Genomic DNA, 12,765 nt, shown 5'->3' with positions numbered 1-12,765 from the left:
ATATGAAAACTTAGGAATTTCAGTGTAATAAAACTATAATATGAAAATATCCCCTAATATGGAAAATATTAAATATTGTGAATATGGAAGCATATGTTTGCCTCTTAATTTCCTTGTACAAGAATTCAAGACATGGAGCAAATTCTAGATGTATATTTCATATGAATATATTTCATGATATAAATATTATCTCATTACATATCAAAGAGTTATGCTTTCATATGGCTTGTGAAAACATTTGTGATAAAATACCATGCTACCCAGGTATGCCATGTATCATTTTCAGATACACATATTCACATACATGCATTAGTTCAATAATTATGTTCTGAATTGTATTTGCAGAGGTCACTCAAATATAACTTTATTTTTCCACTTCTGTTTAAATGAAAATTCCTTTTCAAAAGCATGGATGATATCAACATGTCGATAAAATTTGTTCTTTGTGAAAAGACTTTAACTGATGGAAAATCCAGTGAAACTAGATAATTTGAAACCGATATAATACTAGAATGATCTAGGGTGTGTTGGGAAAACTCATTATAAAACCAATTACAATGTGCCAGTGAATTGTTAGACTGTGGAAATGCTATATGGTCAAATAACTATCTTCACCAAGCTCCCAGCTACTGGTAAACTATCATAGTTCTATTGTTGAATTGTGCAAACTAATCAATACAAGCTCCAAGGACATATTTGACTTGAGCTAAACTCAGTTTTCCATGACTATATAAACCCTACTAACAAATTGTTTCTGTTGTTAACTTTTTTTTTTACCTTTAAGAAAATTTTATTTAAAGATTTCTTTATTTACTTGAAAGGCAGCGTAACAGAGTGACAGTTCTGTTCATTCCCCAAATGACTAACACCCAGGGCTGGGCTTGACCAAGCCAAGACCCAAAATTCTATCCCGGTTTCCCATGTGTGGTAGGGACCCAAATATTCAGGCCATTATTTGCTGCCTTTCCAGGAAGGTAAGCAGGGGCTGGATCAGAAGCTTAAGTGTTAAGACTAAAACTAGCACCCTAATTTGGGATCTGGGCATCCCAAGCGGTGCCTACCCCACTGTGTTACACTACCTGCCTTTATTTACTTTAAAGGCAGAGAACAGCAAAGGTGGGAGGGAGGAAGGCGGGAGGTGACAGAACATCTCCCAGTCACTGGCTTGGATCTAAGATGCCTCCAACAGCTGGAAGTGGGACAGACTGAGCCAGGTGCCCGAACTTCATCCAAGTCTCCCAACAATGGGGGGTCCTAAGTACTTGAACCATGACCTGCAAGCTGGAATTAGAAGTGAAACCAGGACTACACCGCAGTCACCCTTACACAGGATGTGAGCTCCCAAGCAGTGTCTTAACTGCTGTGCCAGTGTCCACACACTTCCCCTTCTAACCAGCTACTGTTTCTCTTTCAACTCTGCCTTGACATTCTTTAATAAACTCATTTTTTTTTGCTTCTTGATGCACTTAATGGAAAAATCATTCCCTACATCCAATTCCAAAGCTCATTACTGAGTACTCATGTTGAGTTGCTGAGACAAGTAATAGCATTGTTACACTGATTTTGGTGTTTTCTTTGGTGTGGGATTCATTTGGATTTTTAAATATTTGAATTTATGTTTTGCAACAAATTTGGGAAATATTCTATTTTTTCTAATATGTTTAACATTTTTGTCCTACTTGGAACTCCTAACATTTTGCATCATTTGAATTTTTCAATAATAAACATACTCCAACATCTGTTCAAGTTTTTATTAGTTTCTTAGTGAATTCTGAGGTTGCATCACCTATGGTTGGAATGTGTCCTCTCCAAACTTCAGGAGACAACAATGTGATTGTATTAAAGGCTGGGACTGTTAGGAGGTGATCTGGCCATTGGGGGTTGAATGTTCTTACACAGGAGCTTGATGGAGGAGAGAGGAAGTTTAACCTGTTTACCTTTTCCCCTTCTGTCCTATGAGATCACATCGTTCCTCTCCTCTGGAGGAAAACACTCACCAGATACCAAATATTGCTATCTTGATTTGGGATTTTGAGCCTAAAAACCAAGAAATAAATTTATATGCTTTATAAATTACTGAGGCTCAGGTATCTTGTGCATTATATTAACACAGACTGAGATAATCAGTTTTATTCATGTTTGTGTGCAAATGAAAATCCAACTACTATTTAGATTTATAAACTACCAGAAATATTCAAGATTACTTTGCAATTTTTATGTAAATTTGCCATAGAAACAGCTATTGCTTCCCATATTGAAAATTATACCCTGGGTTTTTATGTATGATGACCCCTAAAAATTTTGAAGAAAAAAAAACATACCATTTTTATCACAAACTCCTATAGGAGCTGTACGGCAGGGCATCATGACGTTATCTAAGCCCATTTCATGAGTGAAATAAAGTAAAGGTGTATATTTTAGATGTAGAATTTAACAACATGAGAACCTGAATGTTTTATGTTGAATATGAGGAAAATATCAAAAACCTGAAGGTTATAATAGAATAGACCATTAAAGGGTTTAAGAATTATGTTATTTAATGTAAGCACACATGTATCCTGTGAACAATTCTGGATTAATATTTTTAAAAAGCTATGCACCAACATACTGAAATATGTATGTCTGGTTTTCTATAAGCATTTGTTTAACTTTGTGATTTTAAATAATTATAGGTTTCTTTTTTATTGTTCTGGGCTCGATACACCCCCTGAAATTCCTAAGAAGCAAAAAGAAATGCTTTCAATCATGTGAGAACAAGCCTTGTTTTCAGGTCCAAGAAATTTGCTTCACGGATTTCCTTTAATGCAACTCCTCTTTTAAGTAAACCATCAAATTGAAGTTATTTTTGAAACTTTTTAAAACAGAAGCTTATTATAGTGTTTCACAACATTTAAATAACAGGGCCATAAGGATTTAAGGACATGAATAAAACTACACAAAGTAGGGCCAGCATCTTGGTGCAGTAGGTTAATCCTCCACCTGCAGTGCCGGCATCCCATAAGGGCACCAGTTCTAGTCACAGCTGCTCCACTTCCAATCTAGCTCTCTGCTATGGCCTGGGAAAGCAGAAGATGGCCCAAGTCCTTGGGCCCCTGCACCTACGTGGGAGACTGGGAAGAAACGCCTGGCTCCTGACTTCAGATAGGCACAGCTCCAGCCATTGCAGCCATTTGGGGAGTGAACCATCAGATGGAAGACCTTTCTCTGTCTCTCCCTCTCACTGTATGTATTCTACCTCTGAAATAAAATATTTAAAAAAATTTAAAAAACTATATAAAGTACAAATACATACTTCAAGTACTTGTCACATTACCACACACATTTATTATTTTTTATTTTCAAGTTTAACTCGTTAAATCTATTATCTTTAATACCTATCTCTTCTAAATTTACAATCTTTCAAATGTTCAAATATTTTCAGATTTTTTTTTAACTTTTATTTAATGAATATAAATTTCCAGTGTACAGCTTATGGATTACAATGGCTTCCCCCTCCCATAACTTCCCTCCCACACGCAACCCTCCCCTCTCCCGCTCCCTCTCCCCTTCCATTTGCATCAAGATTCATTTTCAATTCTCTTTATATACAGAAGATCAATTTAGTATAAAGATTGCAACAGTTTGCACCCACATAGAAACACAAAGTGAAACATACTGTTTGAGTACTAGTTATAGCATTAAATCACAATGTACAGCACATTAAGGACAGAGATCCCACATGAGGAGCAAGTGCACAGTGGCTCCTGTTGTTGACCCAACAAATTGACACTCTAGTTTATGGCGCCAGTAACCACCCTAGGCTGTCGTCATGAGTTGCCAAGGCTATGGAAGCCTTCCAAGTTTGCCGACTCTGATCATATTTAGACAAGGTCATAAAAGACAGAGTGAGGATAGTAACCAATGATCCTAAGAGTGGCATTTACCAGGTCTGAACAATTATACAGCATTAAGTGGGGAAGAGGACCATCAGTACACACAGGTTGGAAGTAGAGCCATTGGTGGTAGAGTAGAGGTTATGATTACAAAGGAATGAGGCCCAAGTGTGCTAGACAGGGTCTAGAACAAAGGACAGAGTCATTATTAGAGGAGCTAAGAAAGGTGCTGTCTAAGCTACAATTAAGTTTTCTGATTGAGAGGCAAATAGAACCTGATAGAAGGGGCTTGATAATAATCTGGTGGGCTTTAGGCCTTGTAAATTCAGAGGCCCAGACCTATCTATCTCTTCACATGGGGTATATCCTAAGGGAGGTGTGAACCTCCTAGGGGAAGGCACTCTGTTGACTTTCATTACTTGGCTGGCCTGGGAGGAGAGCTGGCCAGGAAAAGGCAAGGGGCATCTCTAACAAGAAATTTACAGTTCTGCCTGCAATGTTGCTGACCCTACTTGACCATCCCCTCAGCTGCAGTGGTCACTTTGGAAGTTGGGCTGAGTGAAGGGCTTTTCAGCTTAGAGCCAATAAGATCTGTGGCTCTGACCTGGGCATCCTTCGACTCCAGGGCAGGTCCATTTCCAGTGATCCAACTCTTGGCAGAGCTGCCAGGGCTCTTCACAAGCTGACTTCTGCTGAAGTCACATTGCTTACCACATTGAAAGCCACTGCAGTGGACTGGCCTGTTGGGTCTGCTTGAGGGCAGATCACTGTACAGATCAGCCATTAATAGGCCTGCCACCCATTGCTTCTGATGCTGAGCTTTCTTTTCCTCCTGGTTTGTGTTAAAGCAGACCAGAGGATGCAAGTCAAGGGAGTGCCCAAGTCCCATCTCTAATCTTCGGTGGCCTGAACTACAAGTCTATAGTCGCAGGCATGTTCTGTAGTAGTTTTTCTAAGGTAGACAATGCCCATGAGGAAAATTATATTCTCACTTTAAAACTTTCTTTCCCTTTGGTCTGAAAGGGAGGTTTTTTCTACTTACTGTATACTTCGCTGAGGGCAAAGTGAATCTAGCTATGAGATTATTATTTAAGTTCTTATTTTGGCTATGCTATTACAGAAAAATGTTAGCCATCTCTTTTATAAGGTCTAAAGATTAAATTGTGCGTCCTACAGATTCCTTCATAATAGAATTAGTTTCCTACCTTGAAGAGAATAGAGAAATGAAAGAACAAGTTGGGCTTAGAATAGAGAAATGAGGGAGCAAGTCCTAGATTGCTTGCTGACAATAGCAATATTACATGAATACTTAGCAAACCGTTTCAACCACTAGATAACAACTTAAGAAAACATTTACCAGAAGGTCCAATGCCTTCTATAAATTTTAAGAATCATGTATTTGAAAACACCTCTTAAATATCTAACATGGTGTAGTTTATTTAGCCAGTAAACTTAAGCACAACCATCTAAAATGTTTTTAGTTTCTTTCTACCAACCAGTTTAAAACATATGATACACAGATTCAGGTCACACAAATTAAAATGTATCTTTGATTGATTTTAGCAGCTTAAATTTATGGACAATCTTTTCTATAAGCCATTTAAAATAAAACTCTTAATAAAATTTCCTATGTGGACATACAATATGTACACACATATAACATAGCATAATAGACCAATATAGCAATTTTAATAATAGCTTTTAAAATCTTTAACTTTTTGTCGATTGCCAATTGATTTGAATTGCTTTTTCTTTTTAGTAAACTCAGTTAACCATACTTTCTCTCAGTTGGTACTGTTAATACATTATTGGCTTCATCTGTTTACAGAGCCATCCCAAAGTACTGAATACAATAAAAGTGGCTGGAAAAAGTCCATAGGAACCTATAGGAGGACAGCAAAACACAGAACCAACAACGCTTTAGTTTTATGAGCAGCACATCATATCAAATATTTTCAGTTTTTACATGTACACACATACACCATTTAAAATGCACTTGGACTATTTTTTTTTAGAGATTTATTTATTTGAAAGTCAGAGTTACAGAGAGGAGAGGCAGAGAGAGAGGAGAGGCAGAGAGAGAGGAGAGGCAGAGAGAGAGAGAGAGAGAGAGAGAGAGAGAGAGAGAGAGAGAGAGAGAGAGGTCTTCCATCTGATGGTTCACTCCCCAATTTGCTGCAACGGCCGGAGCAGCGCCGATCCGTAGCCAGGAGCCAGTAGCTTCTTCTGGGTCTCCCACGCGAGTGCAGGGGCCCAAGCACTTGGGCCATCCTATACTGCTTTCCCAGGCCATAGCAGAGAGCTGGATTGGAAGTGGAGCTGCTGGGTCTCGAACCGGCGCCCATATGGGATGCCGGTGCTTCAGGCTAGGCATTAACCTGCTGCGCCACAGCATCTTTTTTCAAAAGATGCTTACAAACTGTTTACCCTTTGGCCATTTGAAGAATGATTTTTCCATTCAGTTTTGTAGACTTCAGCAGCATAAATTCTCACACACGATAGATCTATAAGTAGGATACTTTGCTTCACTGAAGGGCAACTTATCTTACCACCAGGGCTAATTAAACCACACTTTTAACTACTCTCTGAACCACTTTGTTAGTGTTTATCTGCCAACAACTCCCTTCAATCAGAATGTGGGGGGATGAGTGTCAATGAATGTCAATGAATGTCAATCAGACCTAATTTGAAACCAACCAAGGAACTTTAAAGGTTGTGGATTCAATTCGATATGGGTTAAAGTGAGTTACTTAAGCAGTCCATTCTCAAAACTGTATCAAATATCCCAGTACAAATAAATATGAATTGCATACACATCCAAATGTTACAGTGAATCCAAGCAAATTTAACAGCTTTTGTTAAGCCGAAATGTCATCTGCCATAACACTCCCACAACAATAACACAAAAACTGCAGACCAAACTTGTCATGCTCCAATGTGAATGTTTATGCCTCAGGATCTTCTAACACTTCAAGTGGAAAACATTTGCTGTTGAAACAAATAGTTCCTTTATGAATCCCCAACTGGGCTGTGAAGACACTGACAGTTTTGTTGATTTTAGGAATGATCACTCAAGTCTCATCCAAAAAAACCTGTCATTTTTCCATAGAGAGCTACATTATCTAAATGTTAAATTTAATAGAGATCATGTCCTTTTGTATAATCATGACAGTATATTTATGTATGTTATATGCACAGCTTTCATTACAGAATTAGTTTCTTCTACTAGCATCAAGTTCCGGGAACACAACAATAAGAAAAAAGGTTAACGATTCAACATGGCTCTATCCTGAAGCAGATTAAATATAAATAAGGCCTGGGAAAGCAAAAGATGGCCCAAGTGCTTGGACCCATGTCAATCACATATGATTGGATGAAGCTGCTGATTTCAGGCTTCAACCTGGCATAGCACTGACCATTGCAACCATCTGAGGCATGGACCAGTGGATGGGATCTCCGTCTCTCCTTCTAACTCTGACTTTCTAATAAGTCAATCTTAAAACAAAGTATATATGAAATGTTAAAGGGAAACAGCATGGTTTGGATGAAATAAATGTTCATGTATGAGGAGAGTGTGAAGAGTGTCAGCTTTGTCATTGGGCACTACATGCAATGTGGTCTGTACTGCTTCCACAGAGTGTCTGCAATGGAAGGGGAGGGTACCGACAGAGAGTGACATGAAAAACTGACAGCGATTTGTGTTGTGTGGACCAGATAAAGGAAACTGAGGTTGGCATAGCAACTAAAACACTACTGCAGTGGTCTAATTACAATTCTGCATTAGAATTTCCAAGAATGCTCTGAGAGAAGAGCACTTTTATATTAATTTCTGAAAATAGAAAAACTGTAGAAACAGTAGAATAGGCACTACAAGTTATGTTATATAAAATGAGTACCAACCCATTCCTTGGGGAAAAAGTCTAAATGCAATGAAGTCACCTCAATAGAGATGTTTCAGATTGAAAGTTATATAATCCCCTTATTCATGTTCCTTGAGTAAATACTTCAATACTTCAGAAACTGATTTTCTATTTTTTTCTAAAATGTAATTTCTACATCTCCAGTGCCTAACTCACTTGTTAATTGAGAATGGAAGTTCCTGGCGCCCATATCATCCTTACTGAATGACAATTCCTAAAGGTAGAGCCCAATAGTTTTTTTTTTTTTTATTAAAATAGTATTTCTTAAGCACATGAGAGCACATTCACTCTCTCAACGTTGGTGTAGTTTGTGTGTGTTTGTGTCAAATCCCTGGGGTATGTTATTACCATTCCATGACAAGCTTCAGATGTTTGACATCTATATGGTATCCTGAGCAATATAATGAAGCATTTATCTATAATAAGTTAATAGACACAGTATAGAAAAAAGTGCACGAGGGTCTATCAAAATGGAGAAACTATAGACTTTGTTATCTTTCTCTCTCTCACACACACACTCATGTGGTAAGACATTTACTTACTACCAATGACTTGTTAAGTTACCCCTGTGAAGATAGGTACTTCCTGAGAAAAATTTTTAATTGTTTAAATAATGTCTATAAAACAATCTAGGGAAATTCTGGCCAAATATCCTGTCTTCAGAGTCCACACAAAATCTATGAGACTCTCCCTAAATCCACATTTTGTATTCCAGAGGCAGAGGCTCAGTAAATCAAGACGCCTAGAGTCAAAGAGTAGTACTGATATGGAGTTGCAGAAACAGAGAAGTGTTAGTGAAATTCTGTGATTCATCTTTAATGGAAGCATCTGCTCACTTCCTTTCTAAAGAGAAATTAGGTCTTAGTATATAAAATGTTAATCTAGTTAGAAGTCTATGTTATCACATTATTAACTAAGAAAATCATTGATGGAGAAGCTGTTCTAAGGAAAGTCGCCATCCCCTCTTTACGATGTTCATTTATTCACTTAACTTCAAGAAACCTGGACCCAAAAGGATTCTTTGGCAGCATTTAAAACTTGCCAGCCTGTTTATCTCACCTCTGCTTTGATGACCTCTCATGTGTATCTCACTCATGAGATGGCATGAAAAGGAACTATTGATTTTTGCACAATCTTTGGCTATTCTTATATTTGTCCTTATATTTGTCCACTCAAATTGATCTAGACTGTTCTCTAAATAGGACTCCTAAGATAGGAAAAGTAGACTTTGTTTGATTATTGGAAAGAAAATAAACACAATATACTTCATTATAGTAATGTTCAACCATTTCTTCTGATTTCTAGATTCCCAACATTCCCAACAATTCAAGTTTGTATTAAACCACTGCCTTGTCATGGAAACAGCAAAGGTGACTTAAATAGCACTGCTACTTCTTTTAAGTAACATGGTTTTGAGAAGAATCCCACTGCTTCTAGGCCTTTTGGCTAAGATCAAGTGTAGAAGAATCCTACTGATCCATCTAAGAGGTAGGAGCAATTTCAGATGAGAAAATCTGTTGGCATTCTGATCCTGTTCCATACACATCTGCTCAAATTTCTTGGAAACAGAATGCCCTGTCCTAAAGTCTGATATTGTTTGTAGCAGTAACAGTGAGAGATAGCTATGCAAAGAACCCTAGATGGGAATTAGGTGACCTGAAAACTAATCCTGTCTGTATCAGTAGGTCACTGAAGACATCAGACCTCTCTCAGCCTCACTCTTCTTGTGTAATATGGACTGCAGCTGATCTGCTGATCTCTTCAGGTGTTTGGTTTGTATCATTGTGTAGGTACCCCCCGCCCACCTGAAAAAGGACCCTGATTAACACTTAGTCTCCAGGATAGTAGTACTGGAAAGTGGTGCAAACTTTGGGAGTGGGGGAAAGGTGCGAAGTTCCTAGGTCCCAAGCATGTGTAAAGTCAGTCAGTATTCTCACTCACTCCCCTGCTCCCCACTCAATTACTCTCCCTCTCTTCTCTTCATCAGTTTTTCCAAGGGCATAATTTTACTCCAGTCTGTATTCATAGGCTTATTTGCCACTAATAATATTGAGCAAGGAAAAAGTAGGAAGATGAGTTTCAGAAGCATATGGAACACTAGCTAAAAATGACAATCGTATCCCAAAGTGATAAGATTTCTTTTCAGCCAAGACACTCTTGAAAAAAAAAAAAAAAACCTAAATGAAAGATCTCTGTGAGTGAGATCCCAGTGGAAAGAACGGGCCATCAAAGAAGGAGGTACCTTTCTCTGAAGGGAGGAGAGAACTTCCACTTTGACTATGACCCTAACGGAATAAGATCAAAGTCGGCGAACCCTAAAGGCTTCCATAGCCTTGGCAACTCATGACTAGAGCCTAGGGAGATTATTGACGCCATAAACAAGAGTGTCAAATTGTTAAGTCAACAACAGGAGTCACTGTGTACTTATGTCTCATGTGGGATCTGTCCTTAATGTGTTGTCCCATGTGAAGTAATGCTATAACTAGTACTGAAACAGTATTTTTACACTTTGTGTTTCTGTGTGGGTGCAAACTGATGAAATCTTTACTTAATATATACTAACTCGATCTACTGTATATAAAGATAATTGAAAATGAATCTTGATGTGAATGGACTGGGAGAGGGAGAGGGAGATGGGAGGGGTGCAAGTGGGAGGGAATTATGGGGGGGGGGAAGCCATTGTAATCCATAAACTGTACTTTGGAAATTTATATTTACTAAATAAAAAAAAATGAGGTTACTAGTGCCTTTAAGTACAAAAAAAAGATTTCTTTTTACTGTGATGTCAAAAATTGAAAAGACAGTGGAAAATTAATGCCATTTAAGTTGCTTAATATTTTCTAATTTTTTAGCACATAGGCTTATAAGGATGTCAATTATGCTTTTAATGCTTAATGAACACACAAACATTTCAAACTATTTCAAGAGTCCTATAGAAAGTAAGTGTAGAGCATCAACTTTATACTCAGTCAACATATTACCTTAAAGCTGAATCAAACCAAATTTTGCACTACAAAAACAAAGATTATATTACTGTTATTTGTTTAAAGGTGGTTTAACACTTTGAAAAAAGTCATTGCAACATAACTAAATATTAAAATATGAAGTATTTGATGAAAGTTGCCCCTTGATTATACATTTTAAATCTGCCTGTCCAGAAATTTTGCCTGTGGATGCTTCAGTAAGATGCAGTTTATAAAGAAAAGTGAGTAATACTATATTTAAACACTTTTCAGATAAGATTTAATAAGATCAATCGTATAAGCATCCCATAAATATCAAGTGTAGAAAATTTCAATCTCTGGGTATACATAGAAAATGTGAATGAAAAGTATAAAAATGTAAACATTCCAAGTAAAATTAAAATGAATTACATTGTTCTATCAAATTACTAAAATTTAATGTTAGCCTACAGTACTACAAATATCTAGGAAATATGAACTAATATGGGAAAGGATCATAATAACCCAAAAGTGAAGATAACTATTCAAGAAGGAAGCCCACACTCAGAGCTAGAGGTTCAAAGAAATGCAGTCTGATACTGCCCCAAAGCCTGAGTCTGAAATCTTGGGTCACGTAATGCCAAAATATTACTAGGATGTTAATAAGAACATATGTTCCTTTCTTTCTAAAGGCAACTTCTTCATGATATGTATTACATGATACTAAGAACTCAGTTTTATATTTCCAAATTTTATATGATACATGCAAGGTTGTATAGTAACATTGATATATGCTGTTTAAAAGGCAGCTTGAAAATTTTCTAGGCAGCAGAATCAATGAAATATTGAATTAAATCAAGAACTTTTATGATTTATTTTATTAACCAACAAAGTCATGCAAGTTAAATATGTGCTTGAGGAAAAAAGTAATGCTATCAGTTTAAACCCTACAATTCAAGGAGCCAGCAAAGTACCAGAAGCATAAATTTGTTCCACCACCATTTCAAACAATTTCTCCAAATCATCCAACTCCCCCCTCCTTTGTATTTTAACAATCTTTCACACCTACAGACTCTACTTTTGATTTATGGACATGACATTTTTCTCATGTCTCATCCTGGAAACTGCGGCATGAAGACCACAATCTTATTGGAAACCATTAAATGCATTGTTTTTATAACTGGAAACAGGTAAGAGGGGTCAGTGTTTGGCACAGTGGTTAACACAACACTTGGGATTCCTGCATCCCAAATCAGAATGCCTGGGTTCAAATTCCAGCTTCACTTCCAATTCCAGCTTCCAGAAAATGTGCATCCAGGGAGGCAGCAAGTAATGGCTCAAGTAGTTAAGTTCCTGCTACACACAAGAGACACCTGATTACAATCCTAGATCATGGCTTTTGCCCTGCTCAAGTTCCAGCTATTGCAAGCATGTGGGGAGTAAATATATAGTAATTTCTCTTCTAACATGCTAACTAAATTAAAATCAAAACCAATCATTAAGTTTGATGTTTTGAGAATGTCAAATTTATGTATATTTATTTTCAGCAAACTTTCATGAATAGCTAAGCGTATATAAAAAAGCTGTTCGTAGAGTTTCAAATTTTTGTGCACCAAAATAAATGTTTAGTTTTATTTTCCACAGATTTTCTGTACTACCCTCATATCTGACAAAAACTTCAGTCATCAATGAAATGATATATAAATCATTTGGGGAAAAGTTTCTACACTAAATAACAAAATTCAATCACTTCTAGCACCATAAAACTTAAAACCTAAGGATATAAATATGATTATAGGAAAATGGCAGAGCCAAGTTGTTACTAATCAATAGTAACCTTGAATGTAAACAGCCTCAACTGTCCAGGTAAAAGACACAGACTGGCTGGATGCAATAGAAAACAAAAGCCATTGATTCACTGCCTAAAGGAAACACCTCACTAACAAAAATACACAATGACTTAAAATGAAAAGGAAGGAAAAAGATATTCCATGCTAATGAAAACCAAAAAAGAGCAGGTGTATCCACCCT

This window comes from Lepus europaeus, chromosome 17 (assembly GCF_033115175.1).
Source record: "Lepus europaeus isolate LE1 chromosome 17, mLepTim1.pri, whole genome shotgun sequence".
NCBI lineage: Eukaryota > Metazoa > Chordata > Mammalia > Lagomorpha > Leporidae > Lepus > Lepus europaeus.
The sequence above is the reverse complement of the archived record's forward strand: the minus strand, read 5'-3'. Positions refer to the sequence as shown.